This window comes from Peromyscus maniculatus, chromosome 5 (assembly GCF_049852395.1).
Source record: "Peromyscus maniculatus bairdii isolate BWxNUB_F1_BW_parent chromosome 5, HU_Pman_BW_mat_3.1, whole genome shotgun sequence".
Lineage (NCBI taxonomy): Eukaryota > Metazoa > Chordata > Mammalia > Rodentia > Cricetidae > Peromyscus > Peromyscus maniculatus.
Genome location: NC_134856.1, coordinates 63993713 through 64009899, shown reverse-complemented (window position 1 = coordinate 64009899; position 16187 = coordinate 63993713). Strand labels below are relative to the sequence as shown.

Genomic DNA, 16187 nt, shown 5'->3' with positions numbered 1-16187 from the left:
ATCTCCATAGCTGTTACACCTCCCAGTATGGGAGTAGAGGATGATATAGATGGCATTTCTCTTTTGAATTAGGTCCAAGGTGACCACAGCAGTCTTAGCTGCCTCAAGCCCTTTCTAAACCAAAACTCTTAAGGCAACTACAAACTTAAAGAATCCCTTAGCTTCATCATTACCATTAACAGGTTAACATAAATATTGCTATACATAGTCACAATTCTCTCAATCTTACACCTCAAAGCAAACTCTTAACAGAACCATTAGAATTAGCATATATGGTGCTATATATAGTTAACAATTTTCTCCGTCTTACAACTTTAACTCACTCATTTGAATTTTCTTGTTAACAGAACATAGGAAAAACTTCGATGTATTCACATCAAACTTAAACATTTTCTTAACTCCACAAAACCAGGGTGCATTAATATCAATAGGTTTCTGCGAACATAATTCAATCTCATAACTCCTCCTTTTCTTTATAATTTTTTAAACAAAGTCTCAAACCTAGTTAGAGGAACCCAAACTTATCTGTTTGAACAGTTCCATTTGTAACACAAAACCAGTTCCATAAGTAATTCCATTTTTACATAAACAGTTCCACAAAACAATTCATAAATCTCCAATTAATAAAGCATATATGCATACACAAAATTGCATCTTGATTCTAAGTAGAAATACATTTCTTCATTTAAACAGTTCCATTTTTAACCCAATTCCAGAAAACCGTTCCTAGCTTACTATAAGTAAGCTCAAAATTGTCCCATTGCAATGAAATCTCTATTGTTCATTTCATTTAAGTACCAAAATTCAAATGATAAATATTGGTACTAGTCTTCCAAATTTGAAGAAATCCATAACCAAAATGTTTTTGTAATTTTATCTCATTTTAAGTTCAAAAGTTTAAATAAGAAATAAATTCTGGTATCAGGCTTTTACTTCCAAATATGAAGAGACTTTTTTAACCAAAACTTTTTGCAGTTAATAATTTTTGTTCAAACAAGCGTCTCTGCAACTTTTGTTCTCACAGACAGACCTTTTTAGTTATAGTAAGATTTTAAACCGCACCGTTTTTGCTGTTAGCTCAGGTTTTTCTGTGCTGCGTTGATATTCCATGGATCTCAGCCGCGGATGCCTTGTGCTGGTTCTAGCGTTTGCCATTCTTAGCTTCTTAGCGGCTTCTGGAGCTTTTGAAACCATTCAGACTGCCTGCTTTGCAGTCTACTAGGACACTATCTCCTGTGTCTCAGGTGTTTTCACCATATACATTAATAGACTCACACTTAACATTTACACTTTACAAACCCACATAACATGTGCTTAAGCATAAACTCACTCAACATTTACACATTTTTACAAACTCACATATTAACATCTACTTATTTATACTTTAAGGAAACTATAGAACTACTTTAGCAAATATATTTCTTATTCTTATATACTTATATTCATTCCATCTTATTTCTTATTTAAACTTACATTTACAACTAGCATCTTACAAGCTTATTACTACATGTCTTAAGACTACCTTAGATACTTCTTACAAGCTTATATTCCTAAAGGAACTCTATAGATCTATTTTACAAACTTATATAGGCTACCATTAGCATATATCTAATTTAGCAAACACCTAAAGATTTCTTAACACAGATCTAACAAGACAGAATAATTTCTATAAACTCACGTATCTTATTTTCATTTTTCTATTTCTTACTCTTAATTATTATCACCATCTCTATTAGAAAGATTCTCTTAACTAGACAGGAAGTACGTACATCATTTCTAAAGTTTAGAGTTTATAGTCAGCTTTGTTATAAAGCACTGGGATTTAGTGAGTGTTGTCATTATAGAGTTGTGATACTTGTTGCTAGGGGATTGTAACATTCTCAGGACGAAGCCACACCCCAAAGTTGCGAGTCGGCCTTTTCGAACCGGTAGAGATGCACTGTCAGCGGTAAACGGTTTTTAACTAGAGGTTGTCCCTTCACCCAAATTCATAATAGCTCCCCTAAATGCCTCAATTCAGACAAAAGTTTCTATTACAGCAGTACTTTTGGTATGCTCTTCTGAAAACTTCACTTCACGCTGAGGGTGAAATTATCTTATTTAGTTGCTGTAAAGCTCTTCGCCAATACTGCACAGCTATTAGGTGATATAAGGTATTTTTCTAAAGAAGCTAGTAAAGCCAAAAGTGGCACAGCTCCGAACTCTTATTCCTCACTGTTTGCATTAAACCAGTGACAAAACCTCAGAAACACTAATCGAGCCACTTTCATTTCGCTTCCTTTATAGGAACATCATGGGAGCTGACTTTTCTTAGTTCCACGCTCCTTACCAGACGCTCCAGTAACCACCGAGCTTCATTCTCCTCTTGTGAAAAAACACAAACATGTCCTCAAACCCCTATTAACGCAGGATTGGGACCCTTCCATAATCCCGAGCAGGGATCTTTCCATTTCACTTGAGTTTCAGGATTTAGTATTTTCACTTCATTAGCTTTAACTCCTGATGTTATCAGCAGCGGTGATATTTAGCATTGATTTCTTATAAGGAACTTTCAGGTAAAGCAACTCTTTTGTAAGACAGCTAGATTTTCTGAAGTTTGTTTCCCATCTAGAAAGCAGTCATTTCTTTTTGAATGCCTGTTTCCTTGTCTCCTTATTAGATTTGCAAAGGAATTACTCATTGCAGGCAGTTTGTTTAAAAGGCAAAGAACTTTTAATTTTAACATAAGTTTCTTCATATCTAAGACAACGTTCAGTGTATAAACTGCTTTCCCTTATTTTAAGGATTTTAAAGTGGCTTATTTGCTCTTATAGGTAGCTTTTTGTCAACCAACTACCGTAAAAACTTTTCACAGCTATTAGGGTAAATAAGGCATTTTACCAATGGAGCCTCAAACCGTGAAGCTCCTAGTTCCGTATCCTTTCAATCTTTCATTGGAACTGATACTTAAACCCTTAGATGATTTTCCTCCTTATTTTTAAAAGCTGTATTTTACCATGAACGTATTTTCAAGCTGACAAAAGTGTTTCAGGGCAATTGTCGCCATCTTTAGCGGAAAAACTACCTTTCCCAGAATGCATTTCCCTTATATCAGTCCATAATATCAGTCCCTTATATCAGTCCCTTATATCATTTCCCATAGTTCTTTTTGGGTCTGAGAGTCAACTGGTTCTCTTTTACCAGACTTGCTTACAAATTCTTGCCCGGGAGGTTTGAACAAAGTTTTTTGGCTTTTGCAACGGGAGATTTGAACAAGCATTTTACATTTTCAGCTATGGCACATTGGGAGGTTTCTGTTCTCCTCAGCTGGCTTCAACAGGTGTCTTTCCTTCATCAGACACTGGCCCCCGAATCAGAACCGCACCTGCCTCGTTAGCACGCATTGAGGCTGGCATTTCTGATAGCAACTTTCCTCGGGGCTTGTGTTTGTTTTAGCCAGTCAGTGAAAAACAAGATCATTTACAACAGCTTTTCCATAGCTCTTTCAGAGAAATTTTCTCCCACTGATCTTATTCTCATTTTGCTTGTTCCTTCCCCACCCAGATGCAGAGCTTCAGCTATCTGTCTGCGGCTCTGTACCTCTGCTAGCTGCCTTTGGAGGTAGGGGCTTTTTCTCTCCCCCTGAATCTGCCGCCTCCAATTCTAGCAGCTTTGTCAGGTCCTGCATTTTCTGGGGAGGAATCTGTCCCTTCTGTTTCTTCAGAGTCTTTCTCCCAAACAGTTCCCAGTTTGGTCTCAGTTTATCCCCTCTACCCCAGAAACAGTTTCCGACACTAGAGCGGTGGCTTTCCCTGTTACTGAAGGTAGGGCTTTTTGTCCGTTTCTGTTTTTGGGGTCTGTGTGGTTTGCGTACAGACTGAAAAATTTAACAAGGGAGGTTTTTTGCCATTTCTAAACTCCCATTAGGACAGGTGCTTTGCCTCATCAGGCCTTCACCTGGCCCAGTCCCTCAGTGGGTTGTGTTTGCTTGTCTGGGTGCTCAGGACAGAGCTTGTGCCAGAGGCAATCACCCCTTAGGGCTACACTCCCTCATCTCAGGGAGTCAGTTGAAACAAAGCTTTCTCAAAGAGGTGCTTTTTCTGACAGAAAAGAAAGCTTTACTCCTGGATAGTCCGGTCTTGCCCTGGCTGGGCTCTTTCCCCAGACAGCGTTCTGACTCTGCAGCACGACTGCTTCAGACCCAGTTCAGCTTTACTCTTTTCCCAGAAAAGTCCTTTCTCTGATAGGAAAGCTTTTTCTCAGGTTTCTTTTTGTAGTTGTGGACCTATCAACCCGGGACTTGTAGGAAAGTGGACAACTGTGCCGTTCCCACCGGCTTTAGCTTTGTTTGTTCATTAGCAATCTTCCCCTGGGTCCTGCACCTTCCTGCCTCAGCTCTGTGCTCCAGGAAGTTTACAACGCAGGAACCCTAGTATCCGTGAAATGCGCTCCAACTCAGAGACGCTGGCCAGTCGCCTCTGGGTTTTTGGTCACAAGCGAGGATACAATGCTAACAGTTTGCATTGCTTCAGGGGATCTTCGCATTAGGAAGATTAGGAGCACCTTTTCATTCTGAAATGCTCACTCAAAACCTTTGCTGCCTCAGCTCAGCTGTAACGGAAAAGCTTGGTTTTTCTGCTTTTCTCAGGCAAAGTTTTCTGCCCTTTTGGGCTCTCTGTAGCTCTTCACCCACACTCTCCCCAAGTGTTTCCCTCAGGGTACTCTGACCCACTGTCTTTTACTAGCTTGAAGAGAGAGCTTAGAAGAGGTTTTTAGAAACTTGTCCCTGCCTCCTGCATTGCAGGGAGGATTGTTAAAGCTTGAAAGAACTTAGGTTTTGCTGTCTTAAGTTTGTTGTTTTCCCTTAGAGCTAATCACAGGTGGTCCCCATACTAACATCTTCAGGTGATTCTAATTTTTGTCCTTCTGAGAGAGAGTTTTGAAAGGCTTTAGTTTTTAAGTTTGAGAGCTTTTGAGAAAGCTTAAGGCTTTTTACAGAGATTTTTTCCCCCAAAATTTTCCAAGAAGAGCTTTTAGTTTAAGAGAAAGATTTTCCCCCAAGGATAAAGACCAACTTTTCCCAGAACTTCCCAACTTTAAACTTTGACTTCTTACACCCCCATTTTTGCCTCAGGGAGAAATTACTTTCTCCTGCCGCTTGGACTTAGCATTTCAGCTGTCCCCAGGTCAAAAGCTTCCATAGGAAACTTTTTCTTCCCCATAAGCTCAAAGAAGAGCTTTTTTACTACCCGAAAAGCCCAAAGAAAGATTTTTTTCCCCAGTTTGCTTTCAAAGCCCCCAAAGTTAGAAAATTGAGTTTTTCTGTCTAGTTGCCTTACTTATTTTTTCCTACACAATCTTATACTTCTAAGTTTTTCCTAACTATATTACTACCCTATATCTTACACTTATCACAGATAGAAATTGAGAAAGGGATAGAAGATAGAAAATTTTGACAGAAGAGAATTTCGCTGCAGCATCGGACATCCTTCCAGTCCGCTTTCCTTTTCTCTCGAGGATAAAACGCCTGCCTTCCCAAAAAATATATATAAAAATATATATATATTCCATAACACCGGCATGCCTTTCCACTGGCAGGGCTGACTCAGCACTTTCACCAAAAACTCTGTAATAAAACTATTATTTTCCTTTATCTTTAGTCCCTATTACTTTGTCTTAAGTCCCTGTTCATTTGTCTTTAGTCCCCCCTTTTTTTGTCCCTTTTTTTCTTTAGTCCCTTTTTCCCCCTTTCTTTAGTCCCCTTTTTTTTCTTCTTCTTTAGTCCCTTTTTTTCTTTAGTCCCTGTTCACGGCGCCATTCTGTGGGGCGTTTACCCATCACCCCCACAGCTTCCCAGAGTTTTCTTGAGTGCGAGCAGCAGGAAATATTAGATAGAAGGATTTATAGCGGAGAGTCTTGCGGAGATAAACAGATAGAAAAATAAAGGATAGCCTCGAGAGGGCCTGGAACCTATTCCAACGGGCCCCGACTGTCTCTGGTCCAGGGTTTTTATAGAGACGCCAAGGGGTGGAGCAAAACACCTCCTCCCCCAGCACAGCCAAGTGCAGACCATCTCAGACACCTGCACTCAGGCCCGTGGTCCTGATCATCCTCTATTTGGACCTGCTGGGTAAAGCCACGAGGAACCCCAGAACGGGCTCCCACAGTGATCCTTTCAAGACCGTTGGAATTGATAGCAAAATATATATTTTCCAGCAACTTGATTTATTTTTGTCTCCTTTTTGGGTCATTTTCTTTCTGTTTTTGCACTGAGGCAAGGTTTCTAGATACCCAGGTAACTTCAAGCTCGTGAATCTCCTGTCTCCACTTCCTGAGTCTTGGGGATCACAGGTGGGCACACCATGACTGACTAGTTATATTTTAATCTCACATAAACACTGCTCTGTTTATTACCTCCTATTTCCGATAAATAACATTCTATAACAATAAAGTCCCATGTCTAAAGCTTTACTTCCTAGGAGACATTCTGGCACCTCAATAGCTCATTTTTCTCCCACCCCTCAGAGTCCTCTCACACTCTGTGGTTCCTCTAATGAGGACTGTCACTACCCACAGAGGATAAGTCCTCTGTGAGGATGTGGACACATTCTTTATCCCTTCACAAAGAATACCCATCCCTCCCTTGTAGATTATAATCAAAGAACAACATACTGCAATAGTGAAAATATTTTAATGAAAGAGTTCAAAGGGGAGAGATGGCTCAGTCCATAGAATGTTCACTGTGCAGGCCTGAGAACCTGAGTTCAGATCCCTAGCCCCACATGAAAAGCAGAGAGAAGTGGAGTCAAAGACTGGAGGATCCTCGGGGCTTGCAGACAAGTTGGTCTAGCTGAAGTGAGAAGCCCCAGGTTTAGTGAGCAATAGTGTGCCTTAAAAATAATATGGGAGAATGACTGAGGACAGCTGATGTTACCCTGTGGACTCTGTATGCATATGCGCACAGGAGCATGTACACCCACACGTGCATACAGACACCCACGAATGCATGCAGGCACACCTGCATGCATGCACACATCAGGGGGCATGTACAAAGAAAAAACCCAGGATAGACCTAGGCAGAAGAAAACCATCTACAAGTCAAGGAGGACAGCCTTCGGAGGAATTAGCCCAGCTAACACAAATTTGGGTTCCTCTATCTCTTCTGGGACTGGGATATCTGCATTTAACCAGGGAGCTGTCCACACACACTCACAGGTGCACACGCAGACAGCAAAGCCTTTCCAAAGTTCTTTCCTGTGCAGCCATCTACTCCCTTAACAGGGAGTGGGGGTGGGGTGTAATCCAACCAATACCATATGCTCCGGAAGCCCATTAGTGGGAACCAAAGCAGAAAAAGTTGAGTAACACATTTTGTAGTTTTGGTTGTGAGCCCAGCCTGTAACAGCCAAACTATCTCTCCAGGCCAAGTAGCACATTCTAAATCTGCTGTGTGTGTGTGTGTGTGTGTGTGTGTGTGTGTGTGTGTGTGTGTGTGTGTGTGTGTGTGTGTATTTCTGAGGGAATGCATTAGATTGGGTCTGTGGGGTCAGAGATTGAAGAATTGAAGAATCCCACAATGGCCATCATTGGGCTGGGTAATCACAATCATCAGCTATCCAGCTGAAGAATCCAGCGCCTCAAAAGGAAAGCCCAGTGTGTGGCACCACCCAGCCTGAAACCTAAAGCTCACTTAAGACTGGTAGTGCAGGGGGCTGGAGAGATGGTTCAGGAGTTAAGAGCATTAGCTGCTTTTCCAGAGGACTCAAGTTCAATTCCCAGCACCCATATGGCAGCTCACAACTGTCTGTCTGTAACAGACATACATTCAGGCAAAATAGAAATGCACATAAAATAAAAATAAATAAATCTTGAAAAGAAAAAGAGAAGAGCTGTAGTGCATGTCCTCATTCAATGACTTTAGAACCCGAACCCCAAAGTCTACCGTGGCAGCCTTACCTCAGCAAGGGAAACTGGGAGAGAAATGAGGAGGGAGTAAGTGCCCCCCCCCTTTGCACCCCACCCACACTGGCTTGCTGGACAACACAGCCCACACTCAAGATGGGTTGCTCTCACTCAATTCACTGACCACACTCTGGTTTCTGCCGATATCCTTGTCTCCCTCACCCCCAAATGCTTCCCGTACTAGGGATCAGACAGACTTTGCAAAGTTCACAGTTCTCTGAGTGTCCTTCAATACAGTCACATTCACCCACACAATGGACCATCACAGCCACTTCCACACTCTTGCTTTCCAGGCTCCTTCCGAGACGCACGTGACAGGCATAGCTTGGCACCAGGAACACCATGGAGGACATGTCTCTGCCTGAGGAGTCCCCATGTAGAATGGGAAGGAGTAAGGCTACTTGCTGATTTAGCTGGGAGAGGAACAGTAGTGGGCTTAGGAGCGGTCTTCAAAGCAGAGTCTTGGCTGGCCTGGGGGACATTTGCCAGTTGGTAGGCTAACACAGGGAGAAGGGGAGCTGGTATAACTGAAGAGCAGAGCCTGGACAAAGGCTTACATCTAGAGGTGATCCTGGAGGTCTGAGGGCACAGTGCACAGCTTAAAATGACCGTAGCGCACATTGCAAGCAGGAGGGAAGCACCCCAGGCTGCAAGCAGGGCACAGCCTTCAGGGTTTTTAAAGGGTTTGACAGAATGTGGATGTTTTGCTGCAGACAAGAAAGGCCATTGCATATTTACAGTGCAGGTGACACAATCAGGTTTGCATCTTGGGTCGATGGCCCTGAGCTGCGGTGAAGAGAGAGAATCAGAAAGGCAAAACTGGAGGGAAGTTCCTCTAGGCTGCCAGGGAGACCCTGTGGAGAGGAATGGAGGTCAGAATGTGGCTAGTAAGAGAGACACAGAAGCAAAGGGGGCTGAAAGGGATCAGTGGAAGATGAGTGAAGGGATACCTTGGGTGGGGAGCATTTCTGAGAAGAGGGCATCTCATGGGTATTGACAGTGGGAGCCACCCTTCACTGTGATGGATGTATTGGGGATGTATTATGTGCGTGCGTGCGTGCGTGCGTGCGTGTGTGTGTGTGTGTGTGTGTGTGTGTGTGTGTGGCGGGGGGAGGCAGAGGCTTGAGAGGGAGGAGGTGTGGCTTCATGTCCAGTAGAAATGTCTATGGCAGGTGGGCATGAGAACATCCTAGCCAGGAAACAAAGATGTAGAAATTCTGAACACCCTCCCTTGGATTTCTAGGAAGGATGATTCTCCATTTGACCCTGATTCTCATCCGGTGCAGTCTCCCTTTTTTATGCCTCTTTTAGAGCCTCCTGATCCCTAGTAGTTTCAGAATGCTTGGAAGCAGTAGGCATCTTACCTTGGATGGACCACAGCCTAGGCAGAATGGGAGGTCTAAAGACCCTAGATTTAACCTGAGGTGGTTCTCACAAATGACTCAGCTCTCTTTGAAGCCTTTGATGTTCCCTGAGATGGTTCTTGCAAATGGGGCAGCTCCTACAAGGCTCATTGCTTGAACCCTAGACCACTTATCTGTGCCATTTTAGAATCGTCTTTCTACAATGATTGTTGGCCCTGAGAATTCAGCCTTGCGTATGGGTCCTAAACAAATGCACCATGATGCTGGAAAATTCTGTTGCTCTAGTTATATGGGGAACATTTTTCTGCTAACGTCCTGTTCCTACTTGCCACAAAATGCAAAAGAAATTTCAACCATTAGAGGCACTCAAATTTCCCCAGTATTTGGTGGTAGGAGATTTGAGCATTGAGACTCAGGGGAAGTTGCATAAAAGCTATGGGCCCTGGCCAGGGAAAATGGTGTGTAAGTATGACCTGCACTGAGTTAGGCTAGCTGGGTGCTATGAACACACATTTCTTGTGAAACCAATCAAGTTCTCAGGAAGAAGAGGGAAGGAGAAGGGAAGGATATGGAGGTGACACTGATTTATTATGCCAACTTTATTCTGTTGCAGGAGAGTCCTTTGAACCTGCAGTTGTAACTGCAATCTATGAAGCTTTACTATGGTGTTAGAAAAGGATGCTGTACTGGTTAGCTGTTTTTTAATTTTAAAGTTTTATTTTATGTGTATGGCTGTTTTGCCTGCATGTATGTCTGTGTACCACATTCATGCCTCCTACACAAAGAGGCCAAAAGAGGGTATTGGATCCTTGGAACTGGAGTTATAGACAGTTGTAGACTGGAAATCATGTAGGTGCTGGGAATCAACCTGGGGTCTTCTGGAAGAGCAAAGTACACTTTTAACCACAGAGACATTTCTCCATCACCATGTTAGTTTCAATGTGTCCATCGGTATTTAGAGTGGGCTTTCTAATGAGCGTGTTCAATAAGCACCAAATTTGCATTCACATTCACTAGATTTTTGTAAGAAATTTTCTTGATGCAACTCTTTCATTGATGTATTTCTAGATAGGATTTCTAGAGGCAGAATGGACAGAACTAAAAAGCCAAGTAATTTCAGGGTGTTGGTTTATCCCCAGTCTATTATATTTTTGGTTGTGAGCCTAGCCTTTAACGGCTGAGCCATCTCTCCAGCCCTATCCCCAGTCTCTTAAAACCGCCTCCCCTGAGAGGAGGTAGGGTAGGATCGTGAGCCTGATCTTTTCTGTCCTGTGTGTATGTGTGTGTGTTTTGTTGTGGTTTGTTTGTTTGTTTTTCCAAGAAGGGACTCACTATGTAGTCTATAGGATGTCCTTAAACTTATAATCCTTCTTGGTCTCTGGAGTGCTGAGAATTCATTTACCATAAATTTAAAATTAATTTAAGAAGTGGTTTTTATTCTCATTTCATAAATTCTTAGGACTTGCCAATGGTCTTTCAGGGACTGATAACTGGGTAGATTTCATACGACTTCTACTTAAGCAGACCTCTGTGTCACTGTCTCTCTCTAGCTGGTAAGCATGGACGGGCTGTACTGTTTGAAGTAGGCACTGGTAGCTGCTTGCCAACACCAGTCTTGTTAATGCTGTACCCACCCTGCTATGGCACCCCAAGGCAACTAGAACTCTTAAGGATATTCCTTACATTGAGAAGAAATCCACCCCTTGGTAATTTCTTTTTTCTTTCACTTAAGCAATCTTTAATAAAAATTATGCATTAACTTCCTCTACTCCTGTATCTTCTCAATCATTTCTTCCTTGTATCTGTCCTTCTCCTTCCTGACTTGGTGATTTCCTTTCCAGGATATCTAGTTTGTGGTCTTTGCCCACCGCTAGCCTTGTGATATTCACCTTGATGGTATGGATGCCCACATGGACAGTTGTGCCGTTAGCCTTTTCTCATTGTGCCTGTTCAAGGTAGATGACCAGTATCTCCCTGTAGACCTGGACCTCTTTGCCAATCTGCTGGCCTCTGTAGTTTTCTCAGATAACCTGAACTTCAGCATCTTTTCAAATGGGCATAGATCGAATTATACTTCTGACTTAGCTCTTTGGAGAGACGGGAAGACATGATCTTCCTCCAAATGTGAGATGGTGCATTGAAATACCGTTTGTGGTTCTTGCTTTGGTCAGACGTCATAAAGGACTGAACTTCATTTTGGTGATTACCAATTCAGTGATGTCTGCAAAATGTAAGAGAGCCTTGATAACACTTACTGAATGCTATAGTTTATTTCTGGAATGCTCTTCAAAGGCCTGTGTGGTAAAGGTTTGGTAAAGGCAATGAACAATTGGAAAGAGATGAAAACTTTAAGAGGTGGGCCCTTCTGTGAGGTCTTAGGTCATTGAGGACTTTAAAGTGTACCCTTGAAGGGGGTTAGGAATGTGGGGTTCCCCAGTTCTCCTCCCTTTAAAAATTTTTTCATCCTGGCCACAAGGTGAATGGCTTTGATTCACCACATGCTCTTATGATGAGGAACTGCCTCACTCACAGGTCCAAAAAGCCATGAACCACAGATCTTGCACCAAAATGTTTAAAACCATGAGCCAAATCTAAACCTGTTGTCTCTATAAACTAGTTATCTCAGCTCTTTGTTGCAGTGACCAAAGGCTGACATAGCAATGTCTGCTTCATTTTTCATTTTCACCAATGATCAGATTTTACAGATCTATCCACCACACAAAAAAGTAAGGTCAGTTCTCCAGCAGGCTATCCTTTTTATCATTAAAGATTTATTTCTTACTTAAAGATTTTTTTAAGCATGTTACCTTGACATTCTCATACATGTCACCTTCTTTGCTTATATTCATATTCATATTACCTTTCTTCGATCCCCTTTCTCATACTACTCTTCTTCCTCCCCTCAAATGGTTCCCTTCTACTTTCTGGTCATAGATAACCTAGATTCCATGTGTGGGAGTGGACACATGGCATGCTTTTCTGAGTCTGGCTTATTTCATTTAACAGGATGATCTCCAATTCCATTGATTATCCTGAAAAACATACTTTCATTCTTTTTTTTTTCCTGGGACTCACTTGGTAGCCCAGGCTGGCCTCAAACTAACAGAGATCCGCCTGGCTCTGCCTCGAGAGTGCTGGGATTAAAGGCATGCGCCACCACTGCCCGGCAACTTTCATTCTTTTTTATGATGAATGAACTTCTGTTGTGTAGGCATACCATATTTCTTTATCCATTCATCTGCGGATCAGCACTGAGAGGGACTTCAAACCTCAGCTACTGTGAGTAGCGCTGTAAATAATGATATGTAAGCATGTCTGTGGGATGCTTAGGGTCCTTTGGATATACTCCCAGGAGTGGCATAACTGGTTCTACGGTAGCTCTGCTTTTAGTTGTTTGAGAAACCTCCACACAGACTCCACCAGTCTCCAGCAGTGGTGACTAACACTCTTGCTCCCCACACTGTTGTAAACATTTACTGCTGACTTGCTTCATTGCATCCTTGTATCACTCATCGATCCTACATGTTCATGTGAGTGTCTGGTGTGGGCACCTTTCTAAGTTCTGGTACAAAGAACAAAATGGAGGGCCATTACTTTCATGGATCTCTGTAACTTGAACACAGGAGATTTCTTCCTCTTACAAGACTGGTTGTTACTTGACTGTAGTAACAAATAACCTTTAGTGCTAGCTTAAACTAGCCAAATTCCCAGATTCTCCAAAGCTCTTCCACTAAGACTTGCAGAAAGTCGAATAACAGCCACTGCTTCTATAAAATGCCATCCGCAGGCCGGCCCCACCATCTGTTTGCTTTCTGCATTTAGCAACTATAAAAATAACAGGAGCACCCAACAGCAATCATGCATTTATAAGTACATTGTTTGCTAAGTCTTTTTAAAGTTAGAAGGTTGCAGCTGTCTCTTCTACAGAAGGACACACTTAGTGGGCCCTGGGTGACAGGTGTAGCTTGTTTTACCATGGCTTGAAGGACAGCTGCAAAATTGATGACCTGTGGATAGCTGATGACATGACCTTTCCCAAGTCATACAGCCTCTCTAGCTTCAGCAACATATCAAATACAATAGGGCACATCCGCCTTCCCCCTTCATCAAGAAGCTGCAAAGGGACAAAGAAATCTTGCTTGTTGGCAGTGTCTCAAACTAGAGATCAATATCGTATTTCTGGAAAAAAAAAAGTGTATGCATGAAGGTACCTATGGGTTGACTTCCAGAGTCTTCCATATTTGTGACCACGTGTCTAGTGAGACCAGTTACCCCTAATGCTGCTCCTCAGCAAGGAAGACAGTACATGGGGAGAACCTGTGACTTGGATTCATACATCTCTCACCTGGTACTCCTTTGCTCTCCATCTATTCACATTCTAGACACCCAGATAACCTGTTTATTTACACTCCCTCATGGCTCAACTCTTATTTATTTATTTATTTATTTATTTATTTATTTATTTATTTATTTATTATTTATGAGTGGAGTGGATGGTTTGAGACAGGCCCAGGCTGGCCTTGAACTACTACCTGCCTCCATTCCTCATTTGGTATCACAGAGTGCAACATCATGCCTTGCTTAATTCTGTTTTAAACTATCACATAATAAATAATAAAAGTATATATTTATGGGATACATGATCAAAGGTGGTTAAATTAAGCAAATTAACACATATATCTGCTGCAAGCCGCAGGAAAATGTAATGGAATTCAGCTACTATCACAAAAGTTACTACTTGGAGAAGTCGAGAACCTTTCCGAAGGTCAAGCCATGGTTTACGAAGTCTTGGTGATATTTTTAGCTTTTGTATATATCTTAGCCGACCCTGCAATGACTTCCTTGTATGCTATGTACGCGTCCAAGAACTCATAACAGTGTATTTTATCTGAAATACCTATCAAACATACAAGGCCAAACGATCTCCTGAATTAAGGTAAATTAAGCTCAGACCCTCCTTTCTTATACAGCTTTAGTGGTATTTATACTAACATTATGGACTCCTAGCATTTTCCTAACCACCTCTAGGAATGTAGTTTGAGCACATAAATTCCCTTTTTCTGATATATTAACCGATTTTAGCTCTCTGTTGACCTCCTCCTTTACCACGCCCCCTTTGGGTTATAAAAGCAAGCCTGACGGGCACTGCCTGAGGAAAACTCTTGTCTGCCTTTATGACCCTGTAAGAATTCAAGCCTGGTGACCTTGCTTTAGCTAGAGCACTGCTATTGCATGGGTATATAACTGTAAACCTCAGAGACTGAGAGAGGATTTTGACGGGACAACTAGAAGAATGAGAGGGAAGATGAGGAAGAGCCAGGTGGGGAAGAACGAGATGAGAAAGACCAAGATGGGACAGAACTAAGATGAGAGAATTAGGATAGAACTTAGAGGGGACAGCAGATAAATGTAGAGAGAAATCAGGCAAGAAAGGAGCCAGGCATGAGAACAGATCTGAAGCTGTGTAGATAGGATGTTATGCCAGAGGAATAAAGTACACGGACTAAGAGCTCGGTGTACTTTGATTCTTTTCCTGAAAACAATTTGCTCCGTTTGTAGTTTCTCTTCCGGGCCCCTGGGAAGATTATTAAGGCTGGTCCATAATAATATTCAAGACACATCAATTCATGGTTTGTGACAGACTTTTCAGGAAATTTGAAATAGACTGTATTATAGCCTTTCCAACAGATCACTAAGACACCCTTCCTGACTGAAATGCTCCATTTTTTGCTTACCATCTTTCCACCCCATCTTCCTCTGCTTCCTGCAGTCACCACTTGCGAGATGGATGCTCCAGAGTCCTTATGATGATTCACGCCTGCCCACCAGGGAGTCTGCCCTGTGCAGTGGGCTGTCCTGTGCAGAGGTCTGCGCCAGTGGGGTCTATCAGTCACAGGTGAAAACGGAAAGAATGACATCCAGTTCTAAATGCGCACAGCCCCTTTCTTATTTCCTAAGCAACACAGTATGTGCATAGCACTTACATTTCTGAAATTATACACGAGGTTACATACAAACACTATTATCTCATCCCATATAAGGAACTTGAGCAGTCATAGGGCTTTGGCATTTATGGTGTGTTTTCCTGGTACCAGTCTTCCATGCATACCAGGTCTAGTGCATTTATTTTTGTGTCCAGTTTATTACATATAGCATATTCTCCAGGTTCATCAATTGTCTTTTCCCTTGCTGTGATGAAATGCTGGCAAAAGAAACATAAAGGAGTTTTACTTTGGCTCACAGTTCCAGGGTACATTCCCTCATGATGCAGAAGTCATTGCAACAGGGGCTTGAGTTGGTCACGTCTGTAGCCAAGAAGCAGAGAATGATGACTGCTCATGTTCACATCTTTTTTTTTTTCTTCTTCTTCATACAGCACAGACAATGATGCCATGTGCAGAGGGCAGGTCTTACCACTTCAATTAACTGAATCAAGATAATCATCCAGTGGCATCCCGAGGCTCATTTCCCAGGCGATTCCAGATCTCAAGTTGATATTAATCACAAATGATAATTTTCTCTTCTAAAGGTTCAAGGTTCAATAGTATTCTCTCTCTCTCTCTCTCTCTCTCTCTCTCTCTCTCTCTCTCTCTCTCTCTCTCTCTGTGTATGTAAACTTTTATGGTGCTGAGAACCAGAGTTCTGTGTATACTAGGCAAGCACTCTACACTGAGCTACCCCTAGTCCCCATGCTTTAGGTATTCATCCAATGGTGACATCTCTATATATATTCTTTTCTTGACCTTTTTTTTTTTTCTTTTTTTTTTCCCCGAGACAGGGTTTTTCTGTGTAGCTTTGTGTCTTTCCTGGAACTCACTCTGTAGCCCAGGCTGGCCTCGAACTCACAGAGACCCACTTGCCTCTGCCTCCCGAGTGCTGGGA

The 16187-nt window shown here is 42.2% G+C and overlaps 1 pseudogene; it reads right to left on the bottom strand.

Moving 5' to 3' along the window:
* Positions 1-7545: 7545 nt before the first annotated feature.
* On the bottom strand, positions 7546-12359 carry LOC143273360 (ribosomal protein uL24-like pseudogene; annotated as a pseudogene).
* Positions 12360-16187: the final 3828 nt, after the last annotated feature.